At 43.4% G+C, this 20,897-nt stretch overlaps 1 protein-coding gene across 1 annotated transcript in view; it reads left to right on the top strand.

Moving 5' to 3' along the window:
- The window catches only part of LOC121545035 (disks large-associated protein 2-like), a 200,334-nt gene that overhangs the window by 118,919 nt on the left and 60,518 nt on the right, over positions 1-20,897 (top strand). The gene's annotated exons all lie outside the window — the stretch shown is intronic.

Genomic DNA, 20,897 nt, shown 5'->3' with positions numbered 1-20,897 from the left:
ACATACGGAATTCTCTATGGGATTTACAGATGCACACCTACAAATTATGAATATTATATTTTCTTGTGTTTTCGTATTATGTAATCTTCATAAGGAATATGGGGAATACATTAATAAGCTCCACTCTGCATTATCTAAACAGTTGTTTTTAATGAGGATTTGGTGAATTAAGGAATAAAGTTGGAAGCCTAATGGGTGTGTACACATAAAAGTGGCGTTTCAAAGGTTTCGTCTGAAGGACGCCCATTAGAAGGCAATAACAAGGCTGTGTGATTCAGTGTGATGTGATGAGGCAGCTGCTACCCTGGGGACCTATACTGGTGGATATGCTAATCAGGCTGCCAGTGATATCACAAATACTTTAATTGACTCCTATAGAAGAACAGCAGATGTCACACTATTAGAACCATGAACTCTAACGCTGATGCTGCTCCCAAATAGACAACAGAATCATGATAGTGCACAGTCACTGTCAGTACAGACATGTAGCGTGTCAGTCTGAGGAAGTGTTATCCACAGTGGCGAATGATGGCTCTGTGACTCTGTGGTCATTGGACAGATACATTAAGTGGTAATGTCTGGGACGTCGTCAAAGTGCCGTTGGGCTACAGATACGACGTGATACTAACTTTGAATATGATCCTATGCTAACTTTGAAGCCAAAGTAGGATGACGCTGTGTATTTTAAAGGGGCCACTGCTTTTGTATGAGTCCTTGAGTGTTGTTGTAATGAACTCTTTGACTTTGTTGATATGAGGTTGTTAAACAGTTTGTTTCTCTCGTAATATACGAGAATATCTAATACCCGCCCAATTTACGATGAAAGGTTTTCTCGGAACATTGCAAAAGTCCTTAAGCAGATGAGTAGTTTATCGTTGGGCTGAGTCAGTCCTAGTCAATTATCATGATACTCTGAGAGATGCAAAATGTTGTTGGCAGGTATCTTTGCAAAATATAGTCTGCTGCCTTATGGTTGATATAGCTTGTTCATTCAGATTATTATGGCAAGCTTGCAAGAAACACAATACTCAAAACTCCAGCCAGAATGTGGTCTACTGTTATATAGCTAACTCCATTGCAGAGCCATAATGTGAAGGCAACACCAACATTGACAGATTCATTGAGACAACTCACACCTGTCATTGAGACAACTCACACTGAATCCTTATGTGTCTCACCTCACCTGGCCACACTGGGATTGTGACAATTCCCTGCACTGTGGCCTCAGGCACTGACTAACACTGAGATCTATGTTGTGCTTAACCTTATGTTCCTAAGCAACCCCTAACTCAGGGCTGTGAGGAGTGACATCACAGTGTGTGAGCCATCGCTGAAGGGCTGCCTCGTGGGATGGATGACAGCTGGATGACGGCAGCTCCTCCACCGGGTGTTATGGCAGCACAGTCACTTTCTCTGAGAGGCTCAGTTACAGTCTTGTGGATGTTGCTAGCTGTTGTGGCAGGGGCTCAGACTGTCTTTATTGCTTTCCTCATGTCTCTCCCTCTCGTTCACTATCCATCTCTCGTTAGTCTCACTCTCACCCACCTACTCTCTCTCTGTCAATCACTTTATCTCTCCTCTCACACTCATACGCGACACACACACACTAAGTGGTCTAACATGGAGTAGTTAGTTCTTGTGTTCACCTCACCAGGGTTCAAGCTGAGCCTGTTGAGACTACCCCTGTGAAACGCTTCCTGCGGCGAGAGGGAGTAGAGGGGAGTAGAAACGGACAGAAGATAAATCATTGATAGATATGGGGAGAGAGGAGGGACAGTAAAAATTATAAAGGCTGAAGAGTTTTTTCCATACTGTTGCTGATAACAGGAGTATAAATGCAGCACCAGACTCGGGTTGAATAGCAGGAACCAGGTTTAACGAGATTTCCCGCCCAAACCCACTCCCTTTTCCCAGGATAAATAACTGGGAGAAACCGGTAAATTATAATACATTATTTCTATGAACAGCATGACGTTAAATTATATGCGATGTCTAAATCTCTACGGGCCACAGCATAGTCTGCTATCTGCATGATCAATCATCACCGCTCAGGGTGGGGACAGACAGCCCATCTCAGTATGGAGCGTAGTTCACAATGGATGTATTATCTCATCATGGTAACTTTTTTCTTATGAAAGGTAGGACTCCTATGCTACAGTAATATAAGGACTGAAAGCACGTCTAATTTACACATCTCCATCTGGCTTTCGGGGTCACCTTATTTATTAATTGTAAAGATGCATTTTTTTAATTGCAGCTGCAGTGTTTTAAAACAGCCTATTACTGGAATATCGTTGTTTTAAATCAGTGCGCACGCGAGCACTCTCACTGTCTTTCTCTCACCATCAACTCCATTCAAATTGCAACCAAAATAGATAGGTCTAATACTGTTCAAGATTGATATACACTGAGTTCCACTGGGATGCTGGCCCATGTTGACTCCAATGCTTCCCACAGTTGTGTCAAGTTGGCTGGATGTCCTTTGGATGGTGGACCATTCTTGATACACACAGGAAACTGTTGAGCGTGAAAAACCCAGCAGCGTTGCAGTTGATTCAAAATCAAAGCTTGATGATGAGTTGGTTATTAGAATCAGCTGCGTATTGCTAGGGCAAAAACCCAAATGTGTACCGAAGTGGGGCCCCAGGACTGACTTTGAGAAACCCTGTACTACCATACCCCGTTCAAAGGCACTGAAATATTTTGTCTTGCCCATTCACCCTCTGAATGGCACATATACACAATCCATGTCTCAATTGTCTCAAGGCTTAAAAATCCTCCCCTTCATCTACACTGATTCAAGTGGATTTAACAAGTGACATCAATAATGGATCATAGCTTTCAACTGGATTCACCTGGTCAGTCTATGTCATGGAATGAGCAGGTCTCCTTAATGTTTTGTATACTCAGTGTATATATACAAAAATATAAATGCAACATGCAACAATTTCAAAGATTTTTACTGAGTTACAGTTCATATAAGGAAATCAGTCAATTTAAATACATTAATTAGGCCCTAATCTATGGATTTAACATGACTGGGAATACAGATATGCATCTGTTGGTCACAGATACCTTAAAATAAAAAGTAGGGGCGTGGATCAGAAAACCAGTCAGTATCTAGTGACCACCATTTGCCTCATGCAGCGCGACACATCTCCTTCGCATAGAGTTGATCAGGCTGTTGATTGTGGCCTGTGGAATGTTGTCCCACTCCTCTTCAATGGCTGTGCAAAGTTGCTGGATATTGGTGGGAACTGGAACCCGCTGTTGTACACGTCGATCCAGAGCATCCCAAACATGCTCAGTGGGTGAGAAAACCGCTCGTCCACACTACGCCATACACATGGTCTGCGGTTGTGAGGCCAGTTGGACGTACTGCCAAATTCTCTGAAACGACGGTAGAGAAATTCACATTAAATTCTCTGGCAACAGAGTCTCTGGTGGACATTCCTTCAGTCAGCATGCCAATTGCACGCTCCCTCAAAACTTGAGACATCTGTGGTATTGTGTTGTGTGACAAAACTGTACATTTTAGTGTCCCCAGCACAAGGTGCACCTGTGTAATGATCATGCTGTTTAATCAGCTTCTTGATATGCCACACCTGTTAGGTGGATGGATTATCTTGGCAAAGGAGGAATGCTCACTAACACTAACGCTTATAAGAAATCCCGCTATGCCCTCCGACGAACCATCAAACAGGCAAAGAGTCAATACAGGACTAAGATTGAATCGTACTACACCAGCTCTGACGCTCGTCGGATGTGGCAAGGCTTCAAAACTATTACAGACTACAAAGGGAAGCACAGCCGCGAGCTGCCCAGTGACACAAGACTTCCAGACGAGCTAAACCACTTCTATGCTCGCTTCGAGGCAAGCAACATTGAAGCATGCATGAGAGCACCAGCTGTTCCGGATGACTATGTGATCATGCTCTCCGTAGCCGATGTGAGTAAGACTTTTAAGCAGGTCAACATTCACAAGGCCGCAGGGCCAGACGGATTACCAGGACGTGTACTCCGAGCATGTGCTGACCAACTGGCAAGTGTCTTCACTGACATTTTCAACATGTCCCTGACTGAGTCTGTAATACCAACATGTTTCAAGCAGACCACCACAGTCCCCGTTCCCAAGGACACTAAGATAACCTGCCTAAATGACTACCGACCCATAGCACTGACGTCTGTAGCCATGAAGTGCTTTGAAAGGCTGGTCATGGCTCACATCAACACCATTATCCCAGAGACCCTAGACCCACTCCAATTTGCATACCGCCCCAACAGATCCACGGATGATGCAATCTCTATTGCACTCCACACTGCCCTTTCCCACCTGGACAAGAGGAACACCTACGTGAGAATGCTATTCATTGACTACAGCTCAGCATTCAACACCATAGTGCCCTCAAAGCTCATCACTAAGCTAAGGATCCTGGGACTAAACACCTCCCTCTGCAACTGGATCCTGGACTTCCTGACGGGCCGCCCCCAGGTGGTAAGGGTAGGTAACAACACATCTGCCACACTGATCCTCAACACGGGGGCCCCTCAGGGGTGCGTGCTCAGTCCCCTCCTGTACTCCCTGTTCACCCATGACTGCATGGCCAGGCACGACTCCAACACCATCATTAAGTTTGCCGACGACAGAACAGTGGTAGGCCTGATCACTGACAACGATGAGACAGCCTATAGGGAGGAGGTCAGAGACCTGGCCATGTGGTGCCAGGATAACAACCTCTCCCTCAACGTGACCAAGACAAAGGAGATGATTGTGGACTACAGGAAAAAAAAGAGGACTGAGCACGCCCCCATTCTCATCGACGGGGCTGTAGTGGAACAGGTTGAGAGCTTCAAGTTTCTTGGTGTCCACATCACCAACGAACTATCATGGTCAAAACACACCAAGACAGTCGTGAAGAGGGCACGATAAAGCCTATTACCCCTCAGGAGACTGAAAAGATTTGGCATGGGTCCTCAGATCCTCAAAAAATTCTACAGCTGCACCATCGAGAGCATCCTGACTGGTTGCATCACTGCCTGGTATGGCAACTGCTTGGCCTCCGACCGCAAGGCACTACAGAGGGTAGTGCGTACGGCCCAGTACATCACTGGGGCCAAGCTTCCTGCCATCCAGGACCTCTATACCAGGCAGTGTCAGAGGAAGGCCCTCAAAATTGTCAAAGACTCCAGCCACCCTAGTCATAGACTGTTCTCTCTGCTACCGCACGGCAAGCGGTACCGGAGTGCCAAGTCTAGGTCCAAAAGACTTCTCAACAGATTCTACCCCCAAGCCATAAGACTCCTGAATAGCTAATCATGGCTACCCGGACTATTTGCACTGCCCCCCCATCCCCACCCCCGACCCCGTATTTTTACACTGCTGCTTCTCTGTTAATTATTTATGCATAGTCACTACCTCAACTAGCCGGTGCCCCCGCACACTGACTCTGCACCGGTACCCCCCTGTATATATAGCCTCCCTACTCTTATTTTATTTTACTTCTGCTCTTTTTTTCTCAACACTTTTTTTTTATTTTATTAATTTTATTTTTTATTAAAAATAAATGCACTGTTGGTTAAGGGCTGTAAGTAAGCATTTCACTGTAATGTCTGCACCTGTTGTATTCGGTGCATGTGGCCAATACAATTTGATTTGATTTGATTTAACAGGGATGTAAACCAATTTGTGCACAACATTAGTGAGAAATAAGCTTATTGTGCATATGGAAAATATCTGGGATCTTTTATTTCAGCTCATGAAACATGGGACCAACACTTTACATATTGCATTTATATTTTTGTTCAGTATAGATTTCCTAGCCTACCTCTTTCAGGTAATAAATGCAATGCAATATTATTATATTTAGCTAATGAATGATGGGTTATGCATAAGCTTCTAAGTTATAGCCTCTATCTCTCGCGCAATATGCACCTGAGCTCCGCTGGCCTCTCTCCTTAAAAAAACGCCCCATAGCTCTTGCTGTCCCAGGAAAAGCTAGACTAGAATAGCTTGCTGGATATTTTTCTTATGAGCATTTCTTTTACTAATAGACTATTCGAAGAGGAATGCAAGCTCTTCGAGGGAGTTTGAAAGAAGAAAGAATGCACGATGGCGGTTGGCTATAGCAGTTATTTATTCAGTCAATCTTTGTGAAGAGAAGTGATAGCCATCTGCATGTCATTACAATTATGAAAATAAGGACAACTAAACATATTTCATTTAACTGTTGAAAGCGAGGAAGGAATAAAGCAACAGAGAGATGCTAATACGCACGTCGCACAACATTAGGGGAAATATTTCGGTAGCCTATATACAGTGGGGAAAAAAAGTATTTAGTCAGCCACCAATTGTGCAAGTTCTCCCACTTAAATTTTTTAAAATGAATTTATTTGCAAATTATGGTGGAAAATAAGTATTTGGTCACCTACAAACAAGCACGATTTCTGGCTCTCACAGACCTGTAACTTCTTCTTTAAGAGGCTCCTCTGTCCTCCACTCCTTACCTGTATTAATGGCACCTGTTTGAACTTGTTATCAGTATAAAAGACACCTGTCCACACAACCTCAAACAGTCACACTCCAAACTCCACTATGGCCAAGACCAAAGAGCTGTCAAAGGACACCAGAAACAAAATTGTAGACCTGCACCAGGCTGGGAAGACTGAATCTGCAATAGGTAAGCAGCTTGGTTTGAAGAAATCAACTGTGGGAGCAATTATTAGGAAATGGAAGACATACAAGACCACTGATAATCTCCCTCGATCTGGGGCTCCACGCAAGATCTCACCCCGTGGGGTCAAAATGATCACAAGAACGGTGAGCAAAAATCCCAGAACCACACGGGGGGACCTAGTGAATGACCTGCAGAGAGCTGGGACCAAAGTAACAAAGCCTACTATCACTAACACACTACGCCGCCAGGGACTCAAATCAGATTTTTCAACTTTGCCGTTTTGGGGATTCTAACCAGCGACCAACGCTCTTAACCGCTAGTACATATCTACCTATCTATCTACATATATATCTATGTACATATCTACCTCAATTACCTCGTAATCCTGTACATCGACTCGGTACTGGTACCCGATGTACTCATTGTGTATCTATTATTACTTTTATTTATTATTATTTTTTTAATTATATTATTATTATTTTTTTTTTTTTTTGGGGGGTAGATCAGCTTAATATTGCAGATAGTTTGTAACTTCCATCGATGTAATTGTCTGCATCACTTCCAATCCCCCATGTTTTGTATATATATATATATATATATATATATATATATATATATATATATATATATATATATATATATATATATATATATATATATATATATATATATATATATATATACATACATATATATACATATATACACACATACATATATATATATATATATATATATATACAGTGCCCTCCACAATTATTGGCACCCCTGTTTAAGATGTGGTCGAGGACTTCCAAAAATTCTCCTTTTTTTTTTAAACAACATAGAACCCAAATGCAAAAAAAGAGAAAAATCCAACCTTTTATTTAAGTACATTACTTTGGTGTAAAAAAAATAATCACACATTTAGAAAAAAATATACTTGAAATCATGTGTCCCACAATTATTGGCACCCCTGATGTTAATACTTTGTACAACCCCCTTTTGCCAACAAGACAGCACTTAATCTCCTCCTATAACATTTCACAAGATTGGAGAACACAGAGAGAGGGATCTTTGACCATTCTTCTTTGCACAATCTTTCTAGATCATCCAGTGTCCTGGGTCCTCTCTTATGCACTCTCCTCTTTAGCTCGCCCCACAGGTTTTCGATTGGGTTGAGGTCTGGGGACTGAGATGGCCATGGGAGGACCTTGAGTTTGTGACTGCTGAACCATTTTTGTGTAGATTTTGCCACATGTTTTGGATCATTATCCTGCTGAAAGACCCAAGAGAATTAGGCCTCTGTGTCACGTCATATTTATACCCCAGGGAAACAGGAAGTCATGAATTACTAATTAAAAGTTCCTAGAGACCCTGACCAACTTTAGCAACTACAGAAAAATATATTTAAAAAAAAATCAATTAAAATTTTCAGCGGAATTGTTAGGGGTGCCAATAATTGTGGGACACATTATTTCAAGTTTTTATTTTTCTAAATGTGTGATTTTTTTTTTACCACCAAAGTAATGTACTTAAATAAAAGGTTGGATTTTTCTCTTTTTTTGCATTTGGGTTCTATGTTGTTTAAAAAAAAAAGGAGCATTTTTGGAAGTCCTCGACCACATCTTAAACAGGGGTGCCAATAATTGTGGAGGGCACTGTATATATATATATATACATATAAATATATACATACACACACATACACATACACACATACATACACATATACATATACAGTGGGGAGAACAAGTATTTGATACACTGCCAATTTTGCAGGTTTTCCTACTTACAAAGCATGTAGAGGTCTGTAATTTTTATCATAGGTACAATTCAACTGTGAGAGACGGAATCTAAAACAAAAATCCAGAAAATCACATTGTATGATTTTTAAGTAATTAATTTGCATTTTATTGCATGACATAAGTATTTGATACATCAGAAAAGCAGAACTTAATATTTGGTACAGAAACCTTTGTTTGCAATTACAGAGATCATACATTTCCTGTAGGTCTTGACCAGGTTTGCACACACTGCAGCAGGGATTTCGGCCCACTCCTCCATACAGACCTTCTCCAGATCCTTCAGGTTTCGGGGCTGTCGCTGGGCAATACGGACTTTCAGCTCCCTCCAAATATTTTCTATTGGGTTCAGGTCTGGAGACTGGCTAGGCCACTCCAGGACCTTGAGATGCTTCTTACGGAGCCACTCCTTAGTTGCCCTGGCTGTGTGTTTCGGGTCGTTGTCATGCTGGAAGACCCAGCCACGACCCATTTTCAATGCTCTTACTGAGGGAAGGAGGTTGTTGGCCAAGATCTCGCGATACATGGCCCCATCCATCCTCCCCTCAATACGGTGCAGTCGTCCTGTCCCCTTTGCAGAAAAGCATCCCCAAAGAATGATGTTTCCACCTCCATGCTTCACGGTTGGGATGGTGTTCTTGGGGTTGTACTCATCCTTCTTCTTCCTCCAAACACGGCGAGTGGAGTTTAGACCAAAAAGCTATATTTTTGTCTCATCTGACCACATTACCTTCACCCAGTTCTCCTCTGAATCATTCAGATGTTCATTGGCAAACTTCAGACGGGCCTGTATATGTGCTTTCTTGAGCAGGCGGACCTTGCGGGCGCTGCAGGATTTCAGTCCTTCACGGCGTAGTGTGTTACCAATTGTTTTCTTGGTGACTATGGTCCCAGCTGCCTTGAGATCATTGACAAGATCCTCCCGTGTAGTTCTGGGCTGATTCCTCACCGTTCTCATGATCATTGATGCTCCACGAGGTGAGATCTTGCATGGTGCCCCAGGCCGAGGGAGATTGACAGTTATTTTGTGTTTCTTCCATTTGTGAATAATCACACCAACTGTTGTCACCTTCTCACCAAGCTGCTTGGCGATGGTCTTGTAGCCCATTCCAGCCTTGTGTAGGTCTACAATCTTGTCGCTGACATCCTTGGAGAGCTCTTTGGTCTTGGCCATGGTGGAGAGTTTGGAATCTGATTGATTGATTGCTTGCTTCTGTGGACAGGTGTCTTTTATACAGGTAACAAGCTGAGATTAGGAGCAATCCCTTTAAGAGTGTGCTCCTAATCTCAGCTCGTTACCTGTATAAAAGACACCTGGGAGCCAGAAATCTTTCTGATTGAGAGGGGGTCAAATACTTATTTCCCTCATTAAAATGCAAATCAATTTATAACATTTTTAACATGCGTTTTTCTGGATTTTGTTGTTGTTATTCTGTCTCTCACTGTTCAAATAAACCTACCATTAAAATTATAGACTGATCATTTCTTTGTCAGTGGGCAAACATACAAAATCAGCAGGGGATCAAATACTTTTTTCCCTCACTGTCTCTCCAATGTATCTTCCATGTAAAAAACCTGTCTGATTAGAATGAATAATATCCGACAATACCTTTTTAATTCTATGCGCTATACATTTTGCTAGAATTTTTGCATCACAACACTGAAGTGTAAGGGGCCTCCAATTTTTTTTTAAATAATTTGGTGCATTTTTCCCCATATTCCATCCAGTTTGCTTTATTTTTTATTATATATTACACTTGATATTTCTTGAATAAGTTTCTCAATTTATTTTTGTTTTTCCTCTAATTTATTCTGAGCCTCTATGTTACAGTTTTTATTGCCATCTATCTGTTCTGTTAGACTTTCTATTTCCTTTGTTAATATAAACTATTTTGACCTAAATTGCTTTTGTTTTCGAGATGAGTACTGAATTGCATGGCCTCTAAAGGCACATTTAAAGGTGTCCCATACAATAAGGGGATTTGCTGTACCTATGTTATGTCAGAAAAAGTCAGTTATAAATTCCTTTGTCCTAGTTAAAAATAAATTATCATCCAATAGGCTTTGATTAAATTTCCAATATCCTCGCCCACGTGGAAATTCAGTAAGAGTAATGTATATGCCAATTATATGATGGTCCGACCGCATTCTGTCCCCTATCAACACTTTTTAAACTTTTGGTGCCAACAAGAATGAGATAAGAAAGAAGTCAAGATGACTAGCTTGATTGAGTCTCCGCCATGTACAGTGGGGAAAAAAAGTATTTAGTCATCCACCAATTGTGCAAGTTCTCCCACTTAAAAAGATGAGAGAGGCCTGTAATTTTCATCATAGGTACACGTCAACTATGACAGACAAATTGAGGAAAAAAAATTCAGAAAATCCCATTGTAGGATTTTTAATGAATTTATTTGCAAATTATGGTGGAAAATAAGTATTTGGTCACCTACAAACAAGCAAGATTTCTGGCTCTCACAGACCTGTAACTTCTTCTTTCAGAGGCTCCTCTGTCCTCCACTCGTTACCTGTATTAATGGCACCTGTTTGAACTTGTTATCAGATAAAATACACCTGTCCACAACCTCAAACAGTCACACTCCAAACTTCACAATGGCCAAGACCAAAGAGCTGTCAAAGGACACCAAAAACAAAATTGTAGACCTGCACCAGGCTGGGAAGACTGAATCTGCAATAGGTAAGCAGCTTGGTTTGAAGAAATCAACTGTGGGAGCAATTATTAGGAAATGGAAGACATACAAGACCACTGATAATCTCCCTCGATCTGGGGCTCCACGCAAGATCTCACCCCGTGGGGTCAAAATGATCACAAGAACGGTGAGCAAAAAATCCCAGAACCACACGGGGGGACCTAGTGAATGACCTGCAGAGAGCTGGGACCAAAGTAACAAAGCCAACCATCAGTAACACACTACGCCGCCAGGGACTCAAATCCTGCAGTGCGAGACGTGTCCCCCTGCTTAAGCCAGTACATGTCCAGGCCCGTCTGAAGTGCATTTGGATGATCCAGAAGAGGATTGGGAGAATGTCATATGGTCAGATGAAACCAAAATATAACTTTTTGGTAAAAACTCAACTCGTCATGTTTGGAGGACAAAGAATGCTGAGTTGCATCCAAAGAACACCATACCTACTGTGAAGCATGGGGTTGGAAACATCATGCTTTGGGGCTGTTTTTCTGCAAAGGAACCAGGACGACTGATCCGTGTAAAGGAAAGAATGAATGGGGCCATGTATCGTGAAATTTTGAGTGAAACCCTCCTTCCATCAGCAAGGGCATTGAAGATGAAACGTGGCTGGGTCTTTCAGCATGACAATGATCCCAAACACACCGCCCGGGCAACGAAGGAGTGGCTTCGTAAGAAGCATTCCAAGGTCCTGGAGTGGCCTAGCCAGTCTCCAGATCCCAACCCCATAGAAAATCTTTGGAGGGAGTTGAAAGTCTGTGTTGCCCAGCGACAGCCCCAAAACATCACTGCTCTAGAGGAGATCTGCATGGAGGAATGGGCCAAAATACCAGCAACAGTGTGTGAAAACCTTGTGAAGACTTACAGAAAACGTTTGACCTGTGTCATTGCCAACAAAGGGTATATAACAAAGTATTGAGAAACTTTTGTTATTGACCAAATACTTATTTTCCACCATCATATGCCAATAAATTCATTAAAAATCCTACAATGTGATTTTCTGGATTTTTTTTTCTCATTTTGTCTGTCATAGTTGACGTGTACCTATGATGAAAATTACAGGCCTCTCTCATCTTTTTAAGTGGGAGAACTTGCACAATTGGTGGCTGACTAAATACTTTTTTTCCCCACTGTATATCTCACTAGATCAGGATATTTAAGCCTCCATATATCTACTAGTTCTAATGTATCCATGACATTCACGATTTCCTTAAGAGCATGTGGGTGATTGTTTGTGGTGTGATTTCCTTTATGGTCCATTGAGCTATTTAAAACAGTATTATAATCCCCCACCATAATAATATTGTCTTGAATTGCTTGCAGGGTTGATAATTTATTATATATATTGTCAAAGAAGTGCGGATCATCATTATTTGGTCCGTAAATGTTAATATGCCATATCTGTTTATTGTCCAATAACATATTTAAAATAATCCATCTACCTTGCGTATCTATTTGGACAATTTGCACATTCGGATCGAAATTACTATTAATTAATATCATCACCCCTTTTGAATTTCTTTGCCCATGGGAGAAGTATATTTCGCCCCCCCATTCCTTTTTCCACGCAACTTCATCTAGAATTGTTGAATTGAGTTTCCTGTAAACAATATATATTATATTCCTTCTCTTTGAGCCATGTAAATATTGTTCTTCTTTTGTTATTATCAGCTAAGCCATTACAATTATAACTGGCTATACTTATTTCACCATATACCATAATGAGATACAAGTTTCAAGTCTATTTGTCACGATCGTCAGGGAGAGACCAAGGCGCAGCGTTGCAGGTGAACATATTTATATTTATTTAATGATCACACGATCAAAACAACAAACGAAAAACGTGACGTCTATGGTTTAAACACAAACCAACACGAACAAGAAACCACAAACACAAAGTGAAAGACAGACAGTAAATATGGCTCCCAATCAGAGACAACCAGCTGACACTCGTTGCCTCTGATTGGGAGTCACTCAGGCCAACATAGATAGACAACGACTACAACCTAAACAAAATAAACACCCTGGCTCAACATACGAGAGTCCCCAGAGCCATGGCGTGACAGTACCCCCCCCCAAAGGCGCGGACTCCGACCGCGCCAACCAACCACAACAGGGGAGGGACCGGGTGGGCACTCCGCCTCGGCGGCGGATCCGGCTCCGGACATGACCCAGGCACGGGTTGTGCTGGACTGACGACGCGCACCCCTGGCTTGGTGCGTGGAGGAGGAACGGGCCGGACTGGGCTGACGAAGCGCACCCCTGACTTGGTGCGGGGAGCAGGAATGGGCCTTACCAGGCTGACGACGCACACCTGTAGGTTTGGTGCGTGGAGCAGGGACAGGCCGGACCGGGCTGACGAAGCGCACCCCTGACTTGGTGCGGGGAGCAGGAATGGGCCGGACCGGGCTGACGACGCGCACCACTGACTTGGTGCGGGGAGCAGGAATGGGCCGGACCGGGCTGACGATGCGCACCACTGACTTGGTGCGGGGAGCAGGAACGGGCCGCGCCGGGCTGACGAAACGCACCACTGACTTGGTGGGAGTGGCAGGAACAGGCCGGACCGTACTGGGAACACACACCACTGGCCCTACGTGGGGATCAGGAACAGGCCGGACCGGACTGGCGACACACGCCAGTACCTCTCGCCGTGCCTCTACCACCTCCTTCCCCCTGGTGACCAGTGACTCCCGTAACCTGGCGGCCTCCTCTGCCAACCCGCTGGACCGCTCTATCGCGGCCTCCTGCTGCCCCGACGTCGTGAGCCCCCCCCTAAAAATTTTCTGGGGGTCTCTCCTCCCCATGGGCCAGGCCTCCATCGTTCTCGCCCAACTCTCGCTCCTCTGTCTCCAACTCCCGCTATTCAGCTCCTCAATGGGCTTGACCCAGTCGAGGCTCTTCCTCCATTGTTCCCAAGTCCACTCTCTCTGCTCTTCCCTCGGCTTGACCCAGTCGAGGCTGCCACGGAGATCTGCTAGGGATCTCCCTGGCGATGGCTCCTCGACTCGCTGCTTGGTCCAGTTGTGGTGGTTTCTTCTGTCACGATCGTCAGGGAGAGACCAAGGCGCAGCGTTGCAGGTGAACATATTTATATTTATTTAATGATCACACGATCAAAACAACAAACGAAAAACGTGACGTCTATGGTTTAAACACAAACCAACACGAACAAGAAACCACAAACACAAAGTGAAAGACAGACAGTAAATATGGCTCCCAATCAGAGACAACCAGCTGACACTCGTTGCCTCTGATTGGGAGTCACTCAGGCCAACATAGATAGACAACGACTAGAACCTAAACAAAATAAACACCCTGGCTCAACATACGAGAGTCCCCAGAGCCAGGGCGTGACACTATTCATCATTATATATGTTTGTAAATTTACCAATAAAAAATACCGTAATGATTGAGTGTCCATATAGCTGTACCATGATATTTGCATTGCTACTAAGTATCCCTTCAATTGTTCTCCACTAATTCCCCCGCTAAAGCCCCTCCCCATCCCAAGTTGAGCCGTCATCCCAGTGATCGGCATCCTACCCACATCCCTCCGGATCCCTAGGGCCCCGAGAGGCCAGGACTTTTATTATTACGTGTTTTACTTTTCTATTATTTCTCTATTTTCTTTCTCTCTGCATTGTTGGGAAGGGCCCGTAAGTAAGCATTTCACTGTTAGTCTACATCTGTGGTTTACGAAGCATGTGATGAATAAAATGTGATTTGATTAAGGGGAAAGTAATAATAATAATAATATGCCATTTAGCAGACGCTTTTATCCAAAGCGACTTACAGTCATGTGTGCATACATTTTTACGTATGGGTGGTCCCGGGGATTGAACCCACTACCCTGGCGTTACAAGCGCCATGCTCTACCAATTGAGCTACAGAGGACCAAGTAATCCAGTAACTGAAAGTAATCAGATTACATTACTGAGTTTGGGTAATCCAAAAGTGACGTTACTGATAACATTTTGGACAGGTAACTAGTAACAGAATACATTTAGAAAGTAACCTACCCAACCGTGTGTGTGTGTGTGTGTGTGTGTGTGTGTGTGTGTGCGCGCGCAATCATGAATTCAATTATGAATTGAATTTCAAAGGGAGAAAAAAGTAGAACTCTCTTTATCCTCTTATGCCTTAGATGCAGAACATAATCTACAGAGATATGTGGCAATTGCCTCTATTCTACCAGGTAGACCTCTCTCTCTTTGTGCTTGTGGTCCTCTGTAGCTCAGCTGGTAGAGCACGGCGCTTGTAACGCCAAGGTAGTGGGTTCGATCCCCGGGACCACCCATACACAAAAAAAATGTATGCACGCATGACTGTAAGTCGCTTTGGATAAAAGCGTCTGCTAAATGGCATATTATATTTATTATTAGGTATAATAAGCACAAGAGCTGATGCAGCTCAGATTAACATCACAACAAATCACTTAACACACTGATTGACTTTGTGCCTCTAATGTTTTGGTTTACATTGAAAAGGAGACAAGGATCTGAACCTGACTGCCTGTATCACCTCAATCTCTCAAGTCATTACTGTTACACCCACCCCTCTGTGTTCTGGGCTGGAGCTGCTGCCAGGAGAGAGAGAGAGACAGAGAGAAAGAGAGAAGGGGAGAGGGAGAGAGAAAGAAACAGAGAGAGAGATAGGGAGATGAAGACAGAGAGAGAGAAGAATCACAGAGCTGGATTTTCAATTTGGTGTGTGTGAGAGGTATGGAGGAACAGGTGAACAGGGGTGTTGCTGTGATGGAATTGTCTGTCACATCTTGGAGTGTTCAGCTGGACCTCCTGATCCTGAAGTGGGCTTTCAGAGACAGAAACTTGCCTGATGTTATCCTATGTTTTCTTTCATTAAAATATACCAGTTTTTATGGCTACAATTGAGCGGTTTTGAGGCGTTAATAATGAAATCAAAATGGAGACTCTATTCTCTATTCTGTACCAGGAGCAGTTGAAGAGGAACGCTGATTCTGTCACTTCAGAGATTTTGTTCCCCTCCATTCTGTTCCCGGTTTGACTGACAGACAGAGGGACAGTTCCATACCGCAGAGCGCTGAGCACAGCACAGATAAGACGCTTTCTTCATCATTACGCTGCTAATTCACTGTGCCACCGATAAGTATTCAAGCATTGTGCTGCCCCGCTTATCTGGCTAACTTAATCTTATGGTAGGAAAGTAAAGTAAGAGTGCCCTTGGCTCCTGACTGTGGAGTTCTTCTGGATTATGGGCCACATTGGCTATACAAAGGTTATCTTCTTTTGTCTATTGGTACAGTTGGGTTCTATAATCATTGCCCTTGTCTGTCAGTCTCTCACTCATTTTGATCTTCTCTGTCTCTCTCTCTCTCTCTCTCTCTCTCTCTCTCTCTCTCTCTCTCTCTCTCTCTCTCTCTCTCTCTCTCTCTCTCTCTCTCTCTCTCTCTCTCCCTCTCTCTCTCTGTCGCTCTCTCTCACACACATCGTTTTTCTCTCACACACCCTCACTTTCCCTCTCTCACTACTCATTGACGTTCTGTTATGCAGCTCCTCTCTTCCCACTAGACAAACCCACTGCAGCAGTAGCAGCTGTGTACCTCTGGTCTAATCTAGCTCTAGTCTCAGTGCTGTTAACCCTCATGCAGAGCCAGAGATGGTGGGCTGCTGCTCTGATTGCTGCATCTCACGCTGTTCAGGCCCAGAAGGCAGTGGCTGGCTATCTGTCTTCACTCACATCCTCACGGAGCTGCCAGCTCTGTGGACCAACACAACACAATGAGCAGAGCAACAGGATGCACCTCAGGCTCCGGCACATTCAGCCAACACCATGCAACACCCACCCAGCAAAGCTCTTGACTATAGTCTCTCTCTCTCTCTCTGTCTCTCTCTCTCTCCTCTCCCAATGCCTCAGAACCACCTACACTCCTGCACATTGTGCAGGAGGGGAGAGCTGACTGAATTTGAAACACTTGACTTGTAGGACCTCTTTGGATTCCTCAGTGAGCATTGACTCAGTGTGCAGAAATAGCCTGGCTAAAGTATGAATTACTGCATGGTGTGGAAACAACGTTGATTCAACCAGTGTGTGCCAGTGGGTAATGACTGAATTTGTCATGCATAGTTGCTATGTTTTAATATTCAGCACTCTATTAAGCATGAACAATTGAAGGAATTATCTTAAATCAGAGCAGTAAATTATCACTTAAGTAACTAACAGTACCTCAGTCATGTCTGCAGCAGAGGTCCATGTGACAGTGGCCCTATATTATCCCAGTGATCAGTGTGAGAACGGCCATTTTGATTTATACCCTCTTGCTGGGCTGCATTCAGAGTAGACCTATCGTCTGTATGATCTGTGACACGCTGACTCAGCACATTAAGTGAAACCCCCACATATTCTCCCAGAGCCTTTAGCTCTCTCCTCTCGATACTTTCCAGACCTCTCTCTCTTTGTGCTTGTGAAAAGCCCAATAATGTTTGCTGGCACGGGGCATTGGGATGGGCTGGAGAGGGTGGTCGAGCCATGTCAGTGACAGAGATTGTCTGTCGGATCCTGGCTGTCTGACAGAGTGTGACCTAAGCATCTGAGAAGGGAGGGGAGAGTGTAGAGAATCAGGCTCTGGCCACCACTGCTCTTCTGCCCTGGCCCTGCAGCTGTCCATTGGCTCACACTCCAATCTAATAGCCTGGACCATCGCTTATCCCCTCGGGGTTAAGGACACAATTTCCCCCCTTTGATTTTGTGAGGAAAGGCCAGTATTCTGGGGAGAGGGCGTTTAACCTTTGGGAGATGGATAATCAAGCTGCTCTATCGATTTGCTTTGCTTAGAAAGGGTGCTTATTTTTTTAGATGAGATGGGAGAGCGTGGAGGATTCTCTTTTCTCAGCTTGCTGTTGCTCCTGTTATTGTCAATTGCTCTCAACCTAAAGCCTCCTTTGTAAGCCAATGTTTATTGTATTTATTGGTGATGATATAATACTCTGATGCTTAGCGCCCCCTTTATGGCCCTGTTTGTTCCATCGTTATGTAACACTGAGGTAAAATGATATTGCCAATTCTGAAGGTCGAGGGCCTTTTGCTCTGTAGTATTCTCCTTGCTTCATTATTCTCTTTTTAACTTCAAGTCCTGTTCCAGGCTAAATGAGCGGAGGTGTGTGCTTGTCAGAGTTACTCTGAGCAGATATAATGCTATTTAAATGCTAATGTGATAAGAGGAGCGGAGCAAAACAACCTTTATTCATACTCTCTGCACAGCGCAGGCTACGTACTGGACTGGAGCCCTTAATATATGACTGACTCTCTCTAGCCTCCTGCATGTCAGAGTTCCAGCATAGATCACTGGGCGGGGTTCTTGGAGTGTTGAAAATATTGGACTGATGGCTCTGTACCAAGTGTTGAGCCAGACATGATCAGTAGATTTTTTAAATGTATTTATTCTTCATTTAAGCAGGTGAGTTGACTGAGAATACAGTCTCGTTTACAGCAATGACCTGGGGAACGTTACAAAACATAGGCCTTATTAAAATACATATACTGAACAAAAATACAAATGCAACATGCAACAATTTCAAAGAGTTTACTGAGTTACAGTTCATATAAGGAAATCAGTCAATTCAAATAATTTCATTAGGCCCTAATCTATGGATTTCACATGACTGGGAATAGATACCTTAAAATAAAAAGTAGTCAGTATCTAGTGTGACCACCATTTGCCTCATGCAGCTCAACACATCTCCTTCACATAGAGTTGATCAGGCTGTTGATTGTGGCCTGTGAAATGTTGTCCCACTCCTCTTCAATGGCTGTGCGAAGTTGTTGGATATTGGTGGGAACTAGAACACTCTGTTGTACACGTCGATCCAGAGCATCCCAAACATGCACAATGGGTGACATGTCTGGTGAGTATGCAGGCCATGGAAGAACAGGGACATTTTCAGCTTCCAGGAATTGTGTACAGATCCTTGTGACATGGGGCCGTGCATTATCATGCTGAACCATGAGGTGATGGCGGCGGATGAATGGCACGACAATGGGCCTCAGGATCTCATAACGGTACCTCTATGCATTAAAATTGCTATCGATAAAATGCAATTGTGTTTGTTGTCTGTAGTTTATGCCTACCCATACCATAACCCCACTGCCACCATGGGGCACTCTGTTCATAACATTGACATCAGCAAACTGCTCACCCACACGACGCCATACACGTGGTCTGCGGTTGTGAGACCGGTTGGACATACTGCCAAATTCTCTAAAACGTAGTTGGAGGCTGCTTATGGTAGAGAAATCAACATTCAATTATCTGCCAACAGTTCTGGTGGACATTCCTGCAGTCAGCATGCCAATTACACGCTCCATCAAAACTTGAGACATCTGTGGCATTGTGTTGTATGATAAAGATTCACATTTTAGAGTGGCCTTTTATTTTCCCCAGCACAAGGTGCATCTGGGTAATGATCATGCTGTTTAATCAGCTTCTTGATATGCCACACCTGTCAGGTGGATGGATTATCTTGGCAAAGGAGAAATACTCACTAACAGGGATGTAAACTAATTTGTGCGCAAAACTTGCATATGGAACATTTCTGGGATTTTTATTTCAGCTCATGAAACATGGGACAAACATGTTGCGTTTATATTTTTGTTCACTGTAGTAGGAAATCAACAAAATATATTGAACTTATTCAAAAATGCATTAATTTGCCCAATTCTATCATAAGACAATAAGAAAATGCATCAGTGATTCGTATTTTCTTTCAACTTTCTGAAGAGGCAATGGAACAGGAATGCCCCTGTCTGTGTGCGCACTTTGTGTAGTCATTAGCGATGATGCTAATGTCATGACAACAGTCTTCTGGTAGATGGAAAAGTTCCCAAAAACGTTCTCAATTAAATGTTAACTACAAAGTAGCCTATGCCTACCTGGCAGAATGATATCATGATTATTGCATCAATCCAGTGGCCATATGTTTTGCAAACTCTGCAATCACATAAGTGCTACAGAAACATCGCTAACCAAATCATGATCTCTAGCTGGTGGCAGTTTAATTAAAGGGTAACTACACCCCAAAATCAAAATCTCTTAGATTTTTCCCAGAACTTGAAAGTGGTCTCCTGATGTAGTTTAAGCATTGTTGTGGACTTAGCACACCCAATTTATCTATGAAGAAAGTGTAACAAAACTGAATTTGGGAAAACTGATTTTATAAAGCCATACTAATGACCACAACCCAGGTTTTTCTGTTAAAACTATTACGATTCTATAGGCCATTTTAATTCAGAGCATTCTAGCTTCTCTAAAGCATCATGCTTTGCTGCAGGATTCATAATTCGGCCTCTGAGACCGAGGCAGAAGCAGATGTCATAGATACTCGCCTGTGTTTGGAGAGCACTTGCTGGATGGATGCTTGCTCATAGAGAGCTATCGTAGGAGTCACTTTCAAAATCCTCTATTCCTTTTCTTTCCCATTATGTGAAACAGGAAATGTCTATACTGCGAAAGAGGAAATCTTTATACTGGCAGGAGAGAGAGAGAGAGAGAGAGAGAGAGAGAGAGAGAGAGAGAGAGAGAGAGAGAGAGAGAGAGAGAGAGAGAGAGAGAGAGAGAGAGAGAGAGAGAGAGAGAGAGAGAGAGAGAGAGAGAGAGAGAGAGAGAGAGAGAGAGAGAGAGAGAGAGAGAGAGAGAGAGAGAGAGAGAGAGAGAGCAAGAGAGAGGGCAAGAGAGAGGGCAAGAGAGAGTGAGAGAG

This window comes from Coregonus clupeaformis, chromosome 29, assembly GCF_020615455.1.
Source record: "Coregonus clupeaformis isolate EN_2021a chromosome 29, ASM2061545v1, whole genome shotgun sequence".
Lineage (NCBI taxonomy): Eukaryota > Metazoa > Chordata > Actinopteri > Salmoniformes > Salmonidae > Coregonus > Coregonus clupeaformis.
The sequence above is the reverse complement of the archived record's forward strand: the minus strand, read 5'-3'. Positions and strand labels throughout refer to the sequence as shown.